This window comes from Sturnira hondurensis, unplaced genomic scaffold (genome assembly GCF_014824575.4).
Source record: "Sturnira hondurensis isolate 20B ecotype Veracruz unplaced genomic scaffold, ASM1482457v3 Scaffold0018728, whole genome shotgun sequence".
NCBI classification, from domain to species: domain Eukaryota; kingdom Metazoa; phylum Chordata; class Mammalia; order Chiroptera; family Phyllostomidae; genus Sturnira; species Sturnira hondurensis.
The window spans coordinates 8,737,159-8,747,447 of record NW_028091359.1 but is presented as its reverse complement, the minus strand read 5'-3'; the positions used below and the strand labels follow the sequence as shown (position 1 = coordinate 8,747,447).

Genomic DNA, 10,289 nt, shown 5'->3' with positions numbered 1-10,289 from the left:
AAACTGCATGTCAGGCAGGCTTTCTGTCAAGTCATTTCCCTATGAGTCCACCAGACTTCAGAGTTCGGTTTCTGAAACTGTTATTCCAGTGCTTTAACTCAAAGCTAAAATGTCTGGTAGCCTGGCAGGAACGCAGTTCTTCTCCTGGGGTAGGAACCGGCGTATGTGAAGAGCTGTTAGCTGATTGGACCTCTTCTGGCACATGGCCACCCACTTCCTTCTGATATCCACGTTCTCTGCCACCTTCACTGCCCTGCTCTACAACTGACAACAGGCATGTCTCCGATCCTGAGAATGCTGAGTGTTAGACCTGAGAGGTCTCATTTTGCCAGAGATTGGTTAGTTCTAGTCCCTCTTTTAAAGATGAAGAAATCGGGAATAAGGAGGAGGAAGGAACTGTCATCTTGAGACTATTTTCATTCCAAGTGATGTGCTCTATTACACTATCTTTAATAATACTAATGCTAATAGTATTAATGACTGATATCTTGTGACTGGTTTACTCCATCTCCCCTTCACAACCCTATGAGGAAGGCAGTCGTTGCACCATCCCCATGTTACAGAAACTGAAGCACAGAGGGGTTAAGTAACTTGCCCCAAAACACACAGCTAGTTAGTAAGAAGCAGAGTTGAGATCCACCCCCCGGTAGTCCGCTTGCACGCAGAGCCTAAACCTCACCTCCATTTACTACTCCAACAGTTCCCTTATTATTCTGACAGGACAGACCTCGGATTATGTATATAACAGAGCCACTGGGCACAGTGATCTTCAAGAAAGAGTCTCAAGGCAAGAGAAACTATGGTTTACCTAGCATTCAGCACACGCCAGTTACTGTTCTGAGTGCTTTTACAAGCGTTAGTTAGCTCAGTAATCTCAAAACCAAAACCAAAACCAAAACAAGCATCCCCCAAAACCCCAAAACAAAACACACACGAAGAGGGTACAGTATCCTCATTTGTCAAATGGGAAAATGAAGGCCACAGTTTCCATAACTCCCCTGAGTTCCTACAGCGAAGTGGCAAATCTGGCGTTTAGAACCAGCCCATCTGGCAGGTGAGCAACATTTTCACTGCCAGCTATACTCCGCTACCAACTGACTTGGTTATTCCCTTTGTCCTCATAGCACCTGACAGGCACATGCCATTTCCCACCCACTAATTTCCTTTTCTCTGCTTAGATGTGGAAACTGACCTCCTTGGAAAGTTTAAGTAATTTGCTAACCGCCATCCAGCGACTTGGTGGCAGGCCAGCCAGGCATCCCAAGCCCGTGGTAGACTGTTTTCACTTCTCCAGGCTTTAGTGGTGTGGGCCAAAGCTGGATCTCTGCGACAGATCCTTCCACTCGCGGGTCGTGGGTCTTGGGTCTGGGACACACGGGTCTCACCTGAGGCTCTGCTGGGTCCCGGCTGAGCCACACACGGCCCCTGGCGGCAGGTGGGCGCAAGCGCAGCGCATGCTAATAAGTCCGCAACGTTGCTCGCTGATTGGCTGGCGCAAATTCCAGCTGCTTTTCCCAGGGGCGTGAGCGCTGTGAAAGTAAAGGGGCGCCGCAAGCGCTGCCACCCCCACCCCGCGCCCTTCGGTCCCCTCATCTCCCCTTAGATTTAAGGGCGTGAGGCAAGCACGCGGGCTCTTGCGCTTGCGGCATTGACCTTTCTACTTCCTTTTGTGTTCTGGTTCTGAATTCCTCCAGGATCCAGGATGACAATCCGACACCAAGGCCAGCACTACTGGCCGAGGATGGCATTTCTCCCGAAGGTAAGCGTGGTCCGGGCTCTGGGCGGTGGGCAGGAACCCAACTCTGGGAAGTGTCCGCGGAGATGCTGGGGATTTCGGAGAGTGTGGGCAGGAGTGGAGAGCACTTCTTGTGGTCTTAAATGACTGGCATGCAGTGGAATGACAACAGTAACTGTTTAGGTTTCTGTGCTGGCCTGTTGATTCTGAAGCATCAGCACCGCTTGTGCAGAACAGCTGGAGGGTGCAGAGCCTGTTACCAGGAACTTCTTCCCCTCTCGGGTGGGACTGTTCCGAAGGTATTCCACACTGTTTCTCCCAGAGGCTCCACTCGCCCAGGACTCCAGTGGGCCACTGAATGAACCCAATTGCCCTCCTTTCTTTCCCTGGCTCACTTCCCCAGACCTCTGCTGCCACTTCTCAGGATCAATCCTTCCACCAACACCAGGAGATTATTATTCACATTTTACAGGTAAGGAAACTGAGAAGCAACACTGGAAGGTTGTGAGACAGTGACACGGGTCTCACTGCAATGGGAGAAACAAAGTACAGCGGGCAGTGGGAAGGAGCTTCTACAGTTCCCCATGAAGAGTAGGGGGAGAGAACCTTGAAGCTGAGACCAAAGGATGCCAGGCTTCTGCAGAGAAAGGGGCAGAAGGAAGACCCAGGAAGCTGGGGGTAGAGGTGTGGGCCAGAGTAGAGGTGTGGGCCAGTGTGTTGTTTGAGCAAGTTGTTCACTGCTGCTTAACACAGGTGGATCATGAAGATCTCCTTAGACCTATGCCTTTCAAAGGTCATCCAATTTTTCCCAGAGGTAGCCATTCAAGACTTTGGAGCAGGTGAATGATGCAGTCAGATTCAAGTTCAAAAGACCACTCTGATGTGAACAAGAGGAATGGTTGGGGTGTTTTCTTCTCCTTGAACTAAAAGAGTTTGCTTAGGGTCCTCCTGTGTCCACTATATTCCAGCTGCCTAAGAAATGACAGGTTGGGGAAGAGGTGCTGGGCCAAACAGCTCTTCTTTCTCCAGTGGCCCCTATGCCCACTGAAACACTGAGTAGACAGGTCCACCAGCCACAGTGCCACTCTCTCTGAGTCGCAAGGCTTAATGACTAGCACCCAACCAGGGAGGGCTCCTGGGCGTAAGATGTGGTAGAAGGAGGTGGAGCATCCACAGTTCAGGAGCTTTGCCTGGGGGAGGTAGCTGTCAATGCAGTGGACCCAAGAGCATGTCTAGGCAGCCTGCTGTGGCCTCTGGCATCCACAGGGCTCTGTTCTGGCTGCTGCCTTTTACCTATGGGTAGCTCTGGGCAGCTCTCTAAAACGCGTTCCTCTTCTCCTACGGAAAGAACTGGACTTGGGCAAGGACTACAGGGAGTAGGGGTCTTAATGAGGCTTGAGTGGATTTAGAATTCTTGTATCATGTGTATGTTCCTCCATTGAACAAACATTGACTGAGCATCTACTATGTGTCAGACATTGATAGACACTGGGATAACAAAGGCATTCAAGACATGGTCCCTGTCTTCAAGTGGCTTCTAGTCCAGTTGTGGGACAGCCACATACACCAACCCAATGGCACATCACAGGTGCCACAGTAGAAACCTGGAGGGTAGAGGAAGTATCCAAGTGAGGGCATTCACTGTCTCCTGGTGGAATACCACAAAAGAATTCTGGAAGATTCGGTGGTGCTTTAGTTGCATCTCGAAAGATGGGAGAAGGTTCTTACGGCCCTGGGGTGCTGGAAGAGGGCCGAGACACAGGAGACATGTGTTCGGCTATGGAGCTGTCGTGCGTCAGCTGTTGATCAGAGCCGGAGAATGACGGCCAATAGCCAATTCTGTTTCTAGAAGGAGGTTCTGGAAGACTTGAGAATGATTCTCAGTGGTTACTAAGAATGTAACAAAAATGAGGATTAACAGCATACGGCACTTGGGCATTTGGACTTTGAATGGCAGCGCTACAGGTGGGCCATGAGCCCCTACTAGGAAAGAGGGTGCAGCGTATTTTATTTTTGATCACCAGTATATCTTTGCACAGCAAGGACATGATTCCCATTGTCCCTAGGGAACTAGGAACACGTCACTCCCTGAGATCTCTTATGGAAAGTGACAGCCACTTTATGGGAAAAGTAACTGTGAGTGTGGGTGGACAGCATATCAAAGCTGTGAATTTCTGATACTTTTAGTGATTGTCTGGATTCTTTGATATGTCTGATGTTGTATCTCAGTCACATGCGATCTGAGAGGGTAAAAGTGAGGCCTGTGGTGGGGTCAGATAGGCCAACAATGGCCTTTTTCTTACAGGATTTGTCTGTGACTTTAGGGAATAGTTGTAGAGGTGTCTGGATTGTAGAACCCAGAAGCTGGGGTCTCCTCTACGGTGTGTGTGTTGGGGGAGGGGCAGTGACAGGCTGGGGAAGGGCTGGGGGTCTTCACTGTGTCTGAGGAGAGGAGGTAGCTCAGGAGAGATGCACCCAGAATGCAAAGATGAGGGCAACCTGGAGCAAGGCCACAGCAGTGCCTTTCCTGGCAAGCTTTAAAATCAAGGCAGATTTTCTGTTGTTGGTGAGCAGGGTTTTTGTTGGCCGAGATCACATCTCTAAGACCCTAGGACTCAGTCATATTTTTTGCACTTTAAATTTATTATAATTTTTTAAAAAGATTTTACTTATTTTTAGGGAGAGGGGAAGGGAGGAAAAAAGAGGAGAGAAACATCAATGTGTGGTCACCTCTTGCATACCCCGCCCCCACCAGGGACCTTGGCCTGCAAGCCAGGTATGTGCCCTGACCAGGAATTGAACTGGCAACCCTTGGTTCACAGTCCGGCGCTCAGTCCACTGAGCCACACCAGCCAGGGCTATAATTCTCTTTTCAGGAACCACTTAGGTGGTTTACATGGGAAAAGGTCAGAGGAAAACTATCCTGTACCCTAATGGGAAGACTTCTGTCTTACTCAGTTTGAGTGGTTATAAACAAAATACTAGAGACTGGGTAGCTTATAAACAGAAATTTATTTCTCACAGTTCTGGAGGCTGAGATCAGAGCACCCACATGGTTGGGTTCTGATGCAAACTGTCTTCCCGGTCACAGACTTCTGGTTGTGTTCTTAAGTGGTAGAAGGGACAAGGGATCTCTTGGGGTCTCTTTTATCAGGACACTAATCCCATTCATGAGGGTTCCACTCTCATGACCTCCCAAAGGCCCCACCTCCTAATACCATAACTGTGGGAGTTAGGTCTCGGCATTTGAATTTGGGGGAGACACAAACATTTCAGACCGTAGCAACTCCCTAAAAACACACATGGAACATACATGTTCCACTTTTCCCAGCAAAACCTTACTTCGTACAGAGTGGGACTTCCCTGCTGTAAAGAAACCTGCTTCTTTTTATTGTGATTTTAAACTACTTCTTGGGATGGAAGCGGCCTAATACATGGTGATAGAGGATGGTTTGACTTTGGGTGGTGGGTACACGGTGCAATGTATAGATCTTGCATCTAAAAATGTACACTTGAAGCCTATACAATCCTATTAACCAATGTCACCCCAATAAACTTAATAAAAATAAAAATAGTTCTTATTGGTCTCTTTGAAGATTAGTTTAAGATTCCTTATAGATTCATACTTTCTTTTTAACACAGAGGGAAAGGAATGAAGCTGCTGATATTTTTACCAGAGAAGTTTCCATTTCAAACTAGCAGAGCAGGTAAAACTCCTCCATCCACTGCTCAGCTCCCTGACTCCCTGAGAAGATGGTCATTTCACCCAGAGAGGTAACAGTATTTTCAGTACAAAGTTATTATAACCTGGAAAGTTACGAGTGAAAGGAAGAGAAAGTTTTAAGCCCTGTTGTTTGACTCTAAAATAAGAGTGTGTGTGTGTGTGTGTGTGTGCACGTGTGCGCATGCACATTGGGGAAGAAGGGACAGCTGGCTGCTACCAAAAAGAGTGACTCCTGCAGCCCGTGGCTCCTTGGTCCCCTGGCCATGCCCAGGAGGAGTGGGGTTACCTCCCAGCAACCCCCATACCATGTTGGGGGCACCTCTTTGCTCCTCTCGCTGCTGCAGGCCGCTCTGCTGACCCAGTGGGACACTGCCAGTGGGACAGTCGACATTGCAAAGACCAAAGTCTGCAGCTTTGCATGGAACTGTAATGAAATTTCCAGTCCAGAACAAGTCTGCAAGCCAAGAAAGTGCCTGTGCAGATGAGGCCAGCCCGCTGTCAGTCTTGCTTGCTGGCTGAGTGCTAGCACTGTGCCCTGAGGGGCCTTGACCATGCTCCTGATGGTAGCTGTTCCTTGAGATGGTGATTCAGCTGCAAACCCTGTTCAGCAACAGACTGAAAGAAATCCCTGCTCTCAGGTTGACTCAGGACATTGTCCCACACTCCTTTCCTCCTTGGGGCGGTGGGAGCCTTCCAGCTTCAGGAGCTGGCTGGCTGAGGGGGAGGTGGCAGGAAGAATTTTAACAAGTTAGGGCTCCCCTGCCTGGTTCTTCCCCTCCAGTGCAGCCAGGTCTCTCAACCTGGTCACATCAAGGATTCTCTTCAAAGTCCACTTCCTCCAGGAAGCATTCCTTGACCATATCGATGATCCTGCACTTGGAGCACAATTTATCCTGTGCTGGGTATTCATCTTTATCTGTCTATATACCTTGTGACCCCAACTTCTGAAGGACAGAGATTATGTTTTTGTAACAATCTAAAACTGGATCCATAAGAAGCATTCAATGAGGTTAAATCTGTGTTCCCAGAAAGAGAGGGAGTCAGCACATTTTCTAGTCTCTTCTCATAAGCACGGATCCTCTCAGATCGTCTCCATCCTCATGACCTCATGTAACCTTAAGAACTTCCTAGTGGCCCCACCTCCAAATATAGTCACATAGGGGTCAGGGCTTCAGCGTGTGGACTTGGGGGCAGGGTGACACAAACATTCAGTCTATAACACACACACAAAAAACCTTTAAGGTGATGAAGCTAAAATTAGGCTATTAGGGTGGATCCTAATCCAATTTGACTGGTGTCCTTGTAAGTAAAGGTGATTAAGACACACAGAAAGACACAAGGGACATGTGCTCAGAGGGACAGCCACCTGCAAGGCAAGCAGAGAGGCCTGGGATGAAACCGGCCTGCTGGCACCGAGATCTCAGACTTTCTGGCCCCTAGAACTGTATGGAAAGAAATTTCTGATGTTCAAGTTTCCAAGTCTGGAATTTTGTTATGACAGCTTGAGCAAACTAATATGCCTATGAAGTGAGGCTTGCTGGGTCCGACAGCTATTTGTTCTGCCCAGTGCCTGCCCTGCATTTGCATCCTTTTGTGTCTTTGCACCTGCTATGCTAGCTCCTCACCCTGGAATCCCCCTTTTCTCAGTGCCTGAGGCAGTAACTGCACATCACCAAAAAGCCCATGTGCTGTCTTAGCGAGAACCACTGGGCCATGAACACGAGTGATGTGTGTGGCTTCCAGGCTGAAAGCACTGAAGGGCAGCTGCGAATTCTCTGCGTTTTTGTCCCTTCCCCAGCTTAGTGATAGTGAAAGCATGCGATGGAATGAGGGGCCACAGATGGCAGCGGCCTGGTTTGCTGAGTCATGACATTGAGGGACTGCCCTGGACATTGCCAACTTAAATTAGCATTTGGGTGAGAAAGAAGTCTTTGTTGTATTAAACCTTGGGTACTGCAGTATAACCCAGCCTGTCCTGACTCACACGCTCTCATTTTCTGTCAGTTCAAATCTTCATCTTTTAAATTAAATACCAGTTTAAATGCTACCTCTCTTTAAGGGCCTTCCAGAATCAACTTACCCCCACCTCCACTCCCGTCAGAATTAATCTTTCCCTTGTGCTTTCATAGCACATGTACCTTATGTCTATTGGGTGCTAAATGCTTAGTATTATGGTTAGTTAAGTACACGTAAAGTTAGTGATGCAGAACGAGTACGAGTATAAATCCTGGAACCAGACCGACTGGGTTCAAATCTCAGGCCTGCCATTTATCAACGGTGGGACCTTTGATGAGCTGCTTAATCTGCCAGGACCTTGGTTCCTCTGTTTCTCTAGTACACGCCAGAGCATTTGGTACAATAATTAATTGCTTAATTGTACCTGCTTGCCAGCCTCTTTGTTTGCCTCATAGATGGAAGCATCAGGAAAAGACACATAGAACCAGAGACGGGGATCAATATGCAAAGCCAGGGGGTCCTGTCATCAGGGCCCTATGGCTCAGGCCAGGTCTGAAACACACTCTAGTTTTTTTCCTACATATTAGTTCAAATTGGGAAGACAGAATTTAGTGGGAGGAAGGAAAGATGAATTTGATGTTATTTCTCAAAGCCTCTTTCCCCGAGGTCATTATTTTTATGTCCCTATCAGGATGGTTCATGATTCTACTTTTTTTCTGGTAATGACTGACCTTGATTGATTTTTAAGTACTGAGTCACTGTTTCATTTCTGGGATAAACCCTAACCCTACCCCTAACCCTAACCCTGGCTAGATGGCTCAGTTGGTTGGAGTGTCATCCTGTACACCAAAATGTTGTGGGTTCAATTCCTGATCAGAGCACATACGTAGGCTGCAGGTTCAATCCCTTGTCAGGGTGCATATGGGAGGCAACCAGTTGATGTTTCTCTCTCCCCCCGCACCCACTTTCCCTCTAAACATATGCTTGGGTGAACAATTTTAAGACAGCTGTGGTACATGTACACAATGGGATACTACTTGGCCATAAAAAAGAAGGAAATCTTACCTTTTGCATGGATGGACCTGGACAGTATTATGCTAAATGAAATGAGCCAGTCAGAGGAAGACAGATACCATATGATCTCACTTATATGTGGAGTCTAATGAAAAAAACAAAACAAAACAGAAACTCATAGATACAGAGACCAGACTGACAGCTGTCAGAGGAGAGTTGGGGGGCTGGGTAAAAAAGGTGAAGGGATTGAGAAAAAAACTCATAGACACAGACAACAGTATAGTGATTACCAGACAGAATGCAGGCAGGGGGATGCAGAAGAGGGTAAAGGGGGATAAATGGGGATGGAAGGAGACTTGCGTTGGGGTGGTGAACACAATATACAAGTGATATATTATAGAACTGTACACCTGAAACCTGCATAATTTCATTAACCAACACCACCCCAATAAATTCAGTAACATTAAAAAAAATAAGTTAAAAATGAGGTAAACAAATTAGCCTCATCCAGCACCCTGATTCACCTGCCTCATTCTCCCTTGTAAATCCAATCCCTTAATCATTAAGCCCTCAGGACAATGAGGCCCTAGTCAGCATTAAACAATCTTGGGAACAAAGCCTCAGGCCCGTTGACCACAGAGAGAGTTTCAGTCAAACTAAAGATAACATCTAGGCTTCAGTTGTGTTTCAGTTTCAGACCCAGAAAAGTGAACCAATTCCACGGACCACATCCTTGCGAAACCAGATGAAGTGACTCCATCGCTGACGTTAGGCCCAGATGTACTGACCAACTCCCCCTCCCCTGGTACCAGTCAATCAGTGGACCACGATCCCCCATGCCTCAGTCACCATGACCAAGGATTTTCCCTCTGTATTACCCATTCTGGAAGCCATCACAGAGCCAGGTCTTTGGGCATGGGCTCACCTGACTCTGGGCATGGTGCCATTTCCTTAAAACTAAACCTTTACTTTCTTGGCTACAAACCCTGCCTGCATTTGATTGGGCTTTGGTGCATGCGGGCAAACAAATCCCTTTTCTTTAGTAACACTGCCTACAGTCTGGAGTGGACTGCTTTTCCCTTCGGTCTCTCCTTGCCTACCATGTATGGGGGCCATTTTCAGATTTCACCCAGGATGCTCCCAAGGTTTTGAACCAACAATGGGGCCACAGACACTTAAATTTTAGAAAGAGAACAAATGTACAGAATGCCATCAGTCATCAAGAGGCAGGCCCCAAGAGACTGTTTATGAAGACCCCAAATCCAAACTTGGCAACTTGGGCGCGACTTCAGGGAAGCACAGCTGGGTAGGGGCTGTAAACAGAAAAGCTTAAACCAAGTCAGTTACGTGTACTCCAGCTCGACACAGAACATGGGCAGGGCATCTCTGAAAGGGACGGACAGAGGCTTTTTGCCCGCGAAATGAATACCTAGCCAACCTGACAGGTCTGTCTGTTCAGCGGACACCTGATGCCATTCAACTTGGATGTCAGCCTCACTGCTCTGATTCTACGCTGTGTCTCCATTATAATAGGCTGTAGTACAAAGAATCTGGGCTCCCAAGCAGGTCCTCCTTCAAGAAGGAACACACTGTTGGCAGATAAGTTATCCAGCTGACTGGTAACTGTTTTTCACTAGGAAGGAGTCAACTCACACCCTCCCTTTATATACCAGCCCCCTTTGAATTTGGTTTGCGTGTGTCTGCTGAAGCCTGCTTACCTCTGTGAACTGCTGAAGCCGGGTTTCTCTGGCCCTATGGATGGAGGACCAGACCATGGAATAAGGGCACTCATCCTTAGGCAGGTCTCACTTGAAATTGCAAGTCTAGTAACATACTTGTAAGTCACTTCAAAGTTCTCCC

At 47.8% G+C, this 10,289-nt stretch overlaps 1 long non-coding RNA gene across 4 annotated transcripts; it reads left to right on the top strand.

The window, feature by feature from the left end:
• The first annotated feature begins 1,313 nt into the window (after positions 1-1,313).
• On the top strand, positions 1,314-9,413 carry LOC119003629 (uncharacterized). 4 transcript variants are annotated; one of them, XR_005069998.1, is made up of 5 exons: positions 1,314-1,759; positions 1,919-2,207; positions 2,489-3,871; positions 5,378-5,509; positions 5,804-6,633. It is a non-coding gene; the product is annotated as an uncharacterized LOC119003629 (long non-coding RNA). The 4 variants fall into 4 exon arrangements; XR_005069999.1 differs by lacking the exon at positions 2,489-3,871; XR_005070000.1 differs by lacking the exons at positions 2,489-3,871; positions 5,378-5,509; positions 5,804-6,633 and adding an exon at positions 9,121-9,413.
• The last annotated feature ends 876 nt before the right edge of the window (positions 9,414-10,289 follow it).